This window comes from Mustela nivalis, assembly GCF_964662115.1.
Source record: "Mustela nivalis genome assembly, chromosome: 4".
Lineage (NCBI taxonomy): Eukaryota > Metazoa > Chordata > Mammalia > Carnivora > Mustelidae > Mustela > Mustela nivalis.
Window position 1 is genome coordinate 133,378,029 of NC_139023.1, and position 7,693 is coordinate 133,385,721.

The 7,693-nt window shown below is 41.3% G+C and overlaps 1 pseudogene across 1 annotated transcript; it reads left to right on the forward strand.

Annotated features, from left to right (window-relative positions):
* Positions 1–6,287: 6,287 nt before the first annotated feature.
* LOC309862919 (GTP-binding nuclear protein Ran pseudogene) lies at positions 6,288–7,286 on the forward strand (annotated as a pseudogene). Its single transcript has one exon. The product of its transcript is annotated as a GTP-binding nuclear protein Ran pseudogene (transcript).
* Positions 7,287–7,693: the final 407 nt, after the last annotated feature.

The window sequence follows — 7,693 nt, forward strand, 5'->3', positions numbered from 1 at the left end:
TCACTGTGTACGGAACGGAAAGGGCCGGTGGTGGAGAAGAAGAGCACAGGGTAAGTAATCACCTGAGCTGCTTGCTCGTGGGGAATTGAAGCCAACACTGCAGTGACAGCAACAGGAGAGAGACAAAGCCACAGATGCCATGACAGCATCTCTCACTCCTTCACGCCAGGTAACAGATGTACTTCCTGGAGAGCCATTTCCCCTCCTTTTCCTCGGAGCCTGTCCCCTCATCTATGAAATGAGGCTACTAGTAATAGTTTCGTGAGGATTCAGTAAGATGCTCCATGGGAAGTATGTGTTGCTATATGCAACAAATGTTGACTATTCTGTTAAAAATTCCCTACACCATATTCTTAAGGACCCAGCTCAAGCCTCACCCCACCACCCCCATCTTCCTATTCCTAGGTCTTATTCCTGCTTCAGGTGACCAGTCTCTCACTGCGCTCCCCATGCCGGGTTCGGCAGCACTCTTCTCTATCGCCGCTTGGCATATTTTACTATGGAGCGCCACCCCTTTTTAGCCAAAGATACCTAGTTTGCACCCTTTGCTTCCCCTTTGTGCCGTTTTTCATGCTTATCTTTCAGCCTGAAACAAAGGCTCAGTGAGTGGCGTTCATATGGTCAAAGGCAAGCAGGTCGTGAGTGGCTGGGCTGCCTGAAGAGCTGGGATTTCTGGGATTTCCTCTTCTCTGCGTTTCCCACTGCATCATTTGTACATCTGACGTGAGCTCCTCCCCCCCACCATGGGATCGTTTGAAAAACGCCTACCAATTTAAAGAAGGGGAGAGCCTGTAACAGCATCTTAAGATAGGATTTGGCGATTGTGCTGCCATTGTAATGATCAACTTAGACAGTCTTTTTTTTTTTTTTTAAAGATTTTATTTATTTATTTGACAGAGAGAGATCACAAGTCGGCAGAGAGGCAGGCAGAGAGAGAGAGAGGAGGAAGCAGGCTCCCTGCCGAGCAGAGAGCCCGATGCGGGACTCGATCTCAGGACCCTGAGATCATGACCTGAGCCGAAGGCAGCGGCTTAACCCACTGAGCCACCCAGGCGCCCCATCAACTTAGACAGTCTTAAGTAATAACCGCAAATGGTGGGGAGAGCGGAGGGCAAAGAGGGGTTCTTGAAGTACACGCGGGAGGTGGAACCGTGCGTCGGGGCTGCTTGGGTCCGCTGAGGTCTGGTCGCATTTTCATGCTTTGGCAGCTGAGAGTCTGACTTTATTGATGCATATTCCTATGGTGTAGGCAGCTTTAGATGTTCCGGGGGCACGCATGTCTGTTGAACTTGACAAAAGACGGTGTCCACCTAATAAAGAACATTTAAAATTTTGTTTAGCCTTTTGGCAGATTGAGCAAAACTTCTTGTACTTCATGAAGATTCAGTGAGGTTTCCTTTGCTATAAAATCATTTTGTCTGCTAGGAACAGAAGGAGAGAGTAAGAAGAGCAGGTCACTGCTCAGGAGTAGATGAGGCACTGTTCGCCCAGAGAGCAGCCATCTGAACTCCTTGGCTCTGATACTACTGTGTCAAGGGAACACAATCTGTAGGAGGGAAAGGAAGCAAGACTGCCCTGCTAAGAGAACCGAATCCCTGGGGAGAGGAAGAGCTAGTTCAAGTGTCTAACAGCTTTAAATGCACTTTGAAATGTCCTCAAGTTCCTGACGAGAGAAAGAATTTGCAAATATGACTGTGAAATTATTTTAGATAATCAGGCAGCAAGTGAGTCCTTTCAGACTTTGTCTTTTTCGGTAGGTTGGGTTCAGTGTCTCCTCAGGAGACTGTTCCAGTCTCTCTTTGAGGAAGAATATACCCTGATGCCCAGATTCATTCTGGGAATCAGGTGTGGAAGGGTCCTTAGGAGCCCCAGGTCAGAGGGTGCCCTTTCACAGAATCCCTCAGTTCTCAGCCCCGTGCCCACCTCATCCACAGCTTATTCAGTATCTGGAGACGCTGAGCCTCTCTGCTCAATATCTACTCATTTTTAACAGAACAATAAGCCTACTTTCTCAGGTCTCAGATTAGACACCATTTGTGGTGAACACTGTCTAACCTCTTCTCTTCAGGTCAGATGAAGGTACTTCTCTGTTGACTGTTGACTGTTCTCCTATCATGGAACTTAGCACACTGGATGCTAAGGGCAGTGTACTGCTCTGTATCTCCCAACAGACTTACACTCAGGGATTGTCCTAGTGGGTTTCTTATCCAGAGTAGCCTTCCCAGTTTCTAGGAATGCTAAATAGAGTTAAAATATAACTATTATGGACTGAAGCCAGAATAGGCTGACAAAAGTCTTCTAAAAACTGATTTCATTGTAAATATTTATTAAGTGGATGAATATTTTATCAATCATTATTGACCCATATCAGGAATACCTGTAGATACATAAACTTTTCGAGAAAGTGAAAACACTTGACAGCAACCTGATAGAGAACAGCAGTGTTTAAAATGCAGGAAAATGCATTCTGTGAGACCAGAATTACCTGGATACCAAAATTAGACAATAATATCACAACAAAGAAAAACTACAGAGCAATATCCCTTATGAGTGTAGATGTGGAAATCCATAAGAAAATTCTAGCAAACAGGGCACCTGGGTGGCTCAGTGGGATAAAGCCTCTGCTTTCAGTTCAGGTCATGACCCCAGGGTCCTGGGATGGAGCCCCGCATAGGGCTCTCTGCTCGATGGGGAGTCTGCTTCCTTTCCTCTCTCTCTGCCTCTCTGCCTACTTGTGATCTCTGTCAAATAAATGAATAAAATCTTTAAAAAAAAAAAAAGATATTTCACAGGGAAATTTAGTTAAAAAAAGAAAATACTAGCAAACCAAAGCCAGTATGATATAAAGGATTATTTATACATTATTAGATAGCATTTATGTCAGAAATGTAAAGTTAGTTTTGTTGTCATTGTGTTTTTATTATGTAAGTTTCAGGTGTACAGTTTCATAGTTCAACATCTGTTGAATACACTACATCGTTATCCCCACCCAAGTCTAGTTATCACTCATCACCATAGTCTTAACCCCCTCCACCCCCTTCACCCACTCCCTGATTCCCTTCCCCTCTTGGTGAACACTAGTCTGTTCTTTGTAAGTTTGTTTTTGTTTTATTTGGTTTGTTCATTTGTTTTCCTTTTCAGATTCCACATGTAAGTGAAATCATACAGGACTTATCATTCTCTGTCTGATCTGTTTCACTTAGTATAATACCCATCCATATTATTGCAAATGGCAAGATAGCTCTTTTTTTGTGGCTGAGTTATATTCCATTGTATAATTATATCTTCTTTATCCATTCATCTACTGATGGACACTTAGGTTTTTCTATGTCTTAGCTACATTTGTAAATAATGCTGCAATGAATGTAGGAACACATATGTCTTTCTGAATTAATGTTTTCATATTCTTCAGATAAATACCCAAAACTGGAATAGCTGGGTCATATGGTAGTTCTAGTCTTAAATTTTTGAAGGATCTCCATGATGTTTGCCATCATGGCTGCACTAATTTACAGTGGTGCCTGAAGTTTTCCTTTTATCCACATCCTTTCGAACACTTGCTATTTCTTATCTTTTTGACAATAGTCATTCTAACAGGTGTTAGAAGATGCCTCACTGTCGTTTTGATTTGCAATTCACTGATTAGTGATTTTTTTTTTTTTTTTTTTTTTTGGTAAGACTAGGAGCTTTTATTGAACATTTTTGAGAAGAAAATCACTCCCACCACCTTCCCCCACCTCTCTACTGTAAAGGATTAGTTCATTTTGAAATTCTTTCAACGTAATTTTTTCCAAATAATTTTTGCTGCTGCCCCTCAGAACAATTTGTTACTTAAACTGTAACCCCTGGAGGATTTTACTAGTTGCCAAGCACATTTAGATATGGCCTTAAGAAATACATATACTGACAACAGGTCTTTGGGGAGAAGGACGATGTACAATCGTGAAGCTGGGCAGCTGGGGTGCCCGGCTCGCTCAGGACGGAGGGTCACCCCTTCACAGAAGCCTGGCAGCTGGGAACGCCCGCCCCCCACCCCCAGCCGGGGGCGGAACACCGCCTGCTTCAGGGAAGCCGAGCACCCGGGAACGCCCCCGGTCAGCTCAGGGTGGAACGAAAACCACCTGCTTCCCTTTATCATTATCGCTCCTTGTTAGTTAGATGAGTCATTTGAATGTGCTTGATTAACTATAAACTTTATCCTGCTCCTTGCCTGTCCGCAAGACGTGACTAACGTTTGACCTTCATCGGTCCTTCTGTTGGCTGTTTCTATCTAATAAAGGTGAGACTGTGGAGTTGCTCGGGGCAGCAGTCCTTTTCGACTGTTGTCCCCTGCTCCCAATCTCTTGCAGTTGACTTGTTTGTGCCTAATTCTTCTCCTGTCGCCACCGGAAGCGGCAATTTTTATACTCTTACTGGTTATAAAAATAACCCAAACTACAGTTAGTTACATTGTAGAAATACAAAATACAGAATATGAAATTTAGAATTCATTATTTCCTCTGAAATATACACGATCAATAGTTTTTACATACTTTTGTTCATATATATATTTTTTTAATTAATTAATCTATCTTTTATTTTGATTTCTTAAGTCTTTAATTTTTATGTATGGTATAAAATAGTGATCTATGGTATAAAATAGTAATCTAGTTTCATTTTTTTTTTTTTTTTTTTTGCCTGTGGCTGTGCAGTTTTCCAATTGCCATTATTAAAAATCCTGTCTTTTCTCTGTTGTATGTTCTTCACTCCTCTGTCATATATGAATTGTCCATATATGTGTGGGTTTATTTCTGGGCTCTCAATTTGGTTCCATTGATCTATGTGTGTGTTTTTATATCAATACCACACTGTTTTGATTATGATAGCTTTGTAGTATAGTTTGAAATCAGGGAGATTGATGCCTCTAGCTTTGTTCTTCTTTCTCAAGATTGCTTTGGCTATTCGGGATCTTTTGTAGTTCCATATACATTTTAGAATTTGTTCTAGTTCTACGAAGGATACTTTTGAAATTTTGATAGGTATTGCATTGAATCTGTAGATTGACCCAGGTGATATGAACATTTTAACAATATTAATTCTTCTAACCATGAGCACAGAATATCTTCCCATTTATTTGCATCTTTTTCAATTTCTTTCATCAGTTTCTTATCATTTTCACGGTGCAGTTCTTTCATAGTTGAATACAATATTAGCTATAGGATTTTAATATATGACCTTTATTATGTTGAGGTATAGTCCCTCTATAATCCACTTTGTTGTGAGTTTTCATCATGAATGGACATTGACTTTGTCAAATGCTTTATCTGCATATATTGAGATAATTATGTTTTTCATCTTTCATTTTGTTAATGTGATATGTTGATTGATTTGCAGATGTTGAACCATCCCTGCATCCCTGGAATCCCATCTGATCGTGGTATATAACCCTTTCAATTATGGTTGGATTAAGTTCACTAATATTCTGTTAAAGATTTTCTCATGTATATTCATCAGGTGTATTGGCCTGTAATTTTCTTTTTTTGTTGCATCCTTGTTTGGTTTTGGTATCAGGGTAATGCTGGCCATGTAAAATGGGTTTGTAAGCTTTTCCTTCTCTTTAATTTTTTTTTGAAAGAACTTGAAAAAGATAGGTTTTAACTACTCTTTAAATATTTGGTAGAATTCAACCGTGAAGGAACTCTTTTCTGCATATGCCTCCCCAGGCAAGGGAAACAAAAGTAAAAATAAACAACTTGGACTACAGCAAACTAAAAAGGTTTTGCACGACAAAGGAAACCATCAATAAAATGAAATGGCAATCTAATGAATGAGAGCAGATGTTCTCAAATGATAGATACAATGAGGGGTTAACATTCAAATTCTGTAGAGAACTCCTACAACTCAACACTCAAAAAACCAAATAGTCCAATTAAAAAATGGCCACAGGGCCTGAATAGATATCTTTCTAAAGAAGACCTACAGATGGCCACCAGGTACATGGAAAGATGCTCAGGATCACCATCAAGGAAATGCAGATCAAAACCACAAGGAGATATCACCTCACATATGTCAGAATGGTGTTGTTGCAAAAAGAGGGGCATTTGGGTGGCTCCATTGGTTAAGCATCCAACTCTTGACTTCAGCTCAGGTTATGATCTCAGGGTCATAGGATCGAGCTCCATACTTTGGTGGGGAGTCTCTTTGAAGATTTCTCTTCCTCTCCCTCTGCCCTTCCCCCTGCTCATGTTCTAAATAAATAAATTAATTAATTAATCTTAAAAAAAAAAAAGAAAAGAAAAGAGAGTCAGGTGGGCTGGAGACGTTTCTGGAAGCACTAGCGCCATGGCTGCCCAGTGAGAGACCCAAGCCCAGTTCAAACTGGTGCTGGTTGGCGACGGTGGCCCTGGGAAGACAATGTTTGTGGAGCGTCACCTGATGGGGGAGTTTGAGAAGAAGTATGTAGCCACCTTGGGTGTGGAAGTCCACCTGCTCGTGTTCCACACCAACAGGGGACCCACCCATCAACGTGTGGGACATGGCCGGCCAGAAGAAGTTCGGCGTACTGCGGGAAGGCTACCACATCCAAGCCCAGTGTGCCACTATAGCGTTCGATGTCACGTCAAGGGTTACTTACAAGAATGTGCCTAACTGGCATAGAGATCTGGTACGAGTGTGTGAGAATATCCCCATTGTGCTGTGTGGCAACAAAGTTGACATTAAGGACAGGAAAGTTAAGGCAAAATCTATTGTCTTCCACCGAAAGAAGAATCTTCAGTACTATGACATTTCTGCCAAAAGTAACTACAACTTTGAAAAGCCCTTCCTGTGGCTTGCTAGAAAACTAATTGGAGACCCTAACTTGGAGTTTGTTGCCATGTCTGCTCTCGCCCCGCCAGAGGGTGTCATGGACCCAGCTTTGGCAGCACAGTATGAGCACGATCTAGAGGTTGCTCAGACAACTGCTCTCCCGGATGAGCATGATGACCTGTGAGAACATGCAGCTGGAGCCCAGCGTCAGAAGTCTAGTTTTATAGGCAACTGCCCTGTGATGTCAGTGGTGCAGCGCGTTTGCCACTTTATTATATAGCTCAGCAGAACATGTGCTTAATCTCTGGGATGCTGAAGGAGATGAATGGGCTTCGGAGTGAATGTGGCAGTTTAAAAAGTATCTTCATTTTTTGGACCTGCATATTTAGCTGTTTTGGAACGCAGTTGTTTCCTTCCTGAGTTTCAGACACGAGACTGCTATAGTCCCGTAACAATATCCAGTGGTGAAATCTTGTTTGTCACTATCATTCCCATTTCTTTTCATTTAGAATCAGAATAAAGTTGTATTTCAAATTAAAAAAGAAAGAAAAGAAAGGAAAAGAAAAGAAATAACAAGGGTTGGAGGATGTGGGGAAAAGGGAACTCTCATGTTTTGGTGTAGCCACTATGGAAACGTATAAAAATTCCTCAGTAAGTTAAAAACAGAACTACCATACAATCCAACAACTTTACTTCCAGGTATGTATCTGAAGAAAATGAAAAGGCTAATTCAAAATGACACATGCAAGCTTATGTTCATAGCAGCATTATTTACAATAGCTAAGATAAAGAACCTAAGTATCTACCAATAGATGAATGGCTAAAGAGGAGATACACACACACACACACACACGTATTTTCTGGAATAGAGAGCCGCGAGAAAAAGCTTTGAGTTGAGATGAGACCA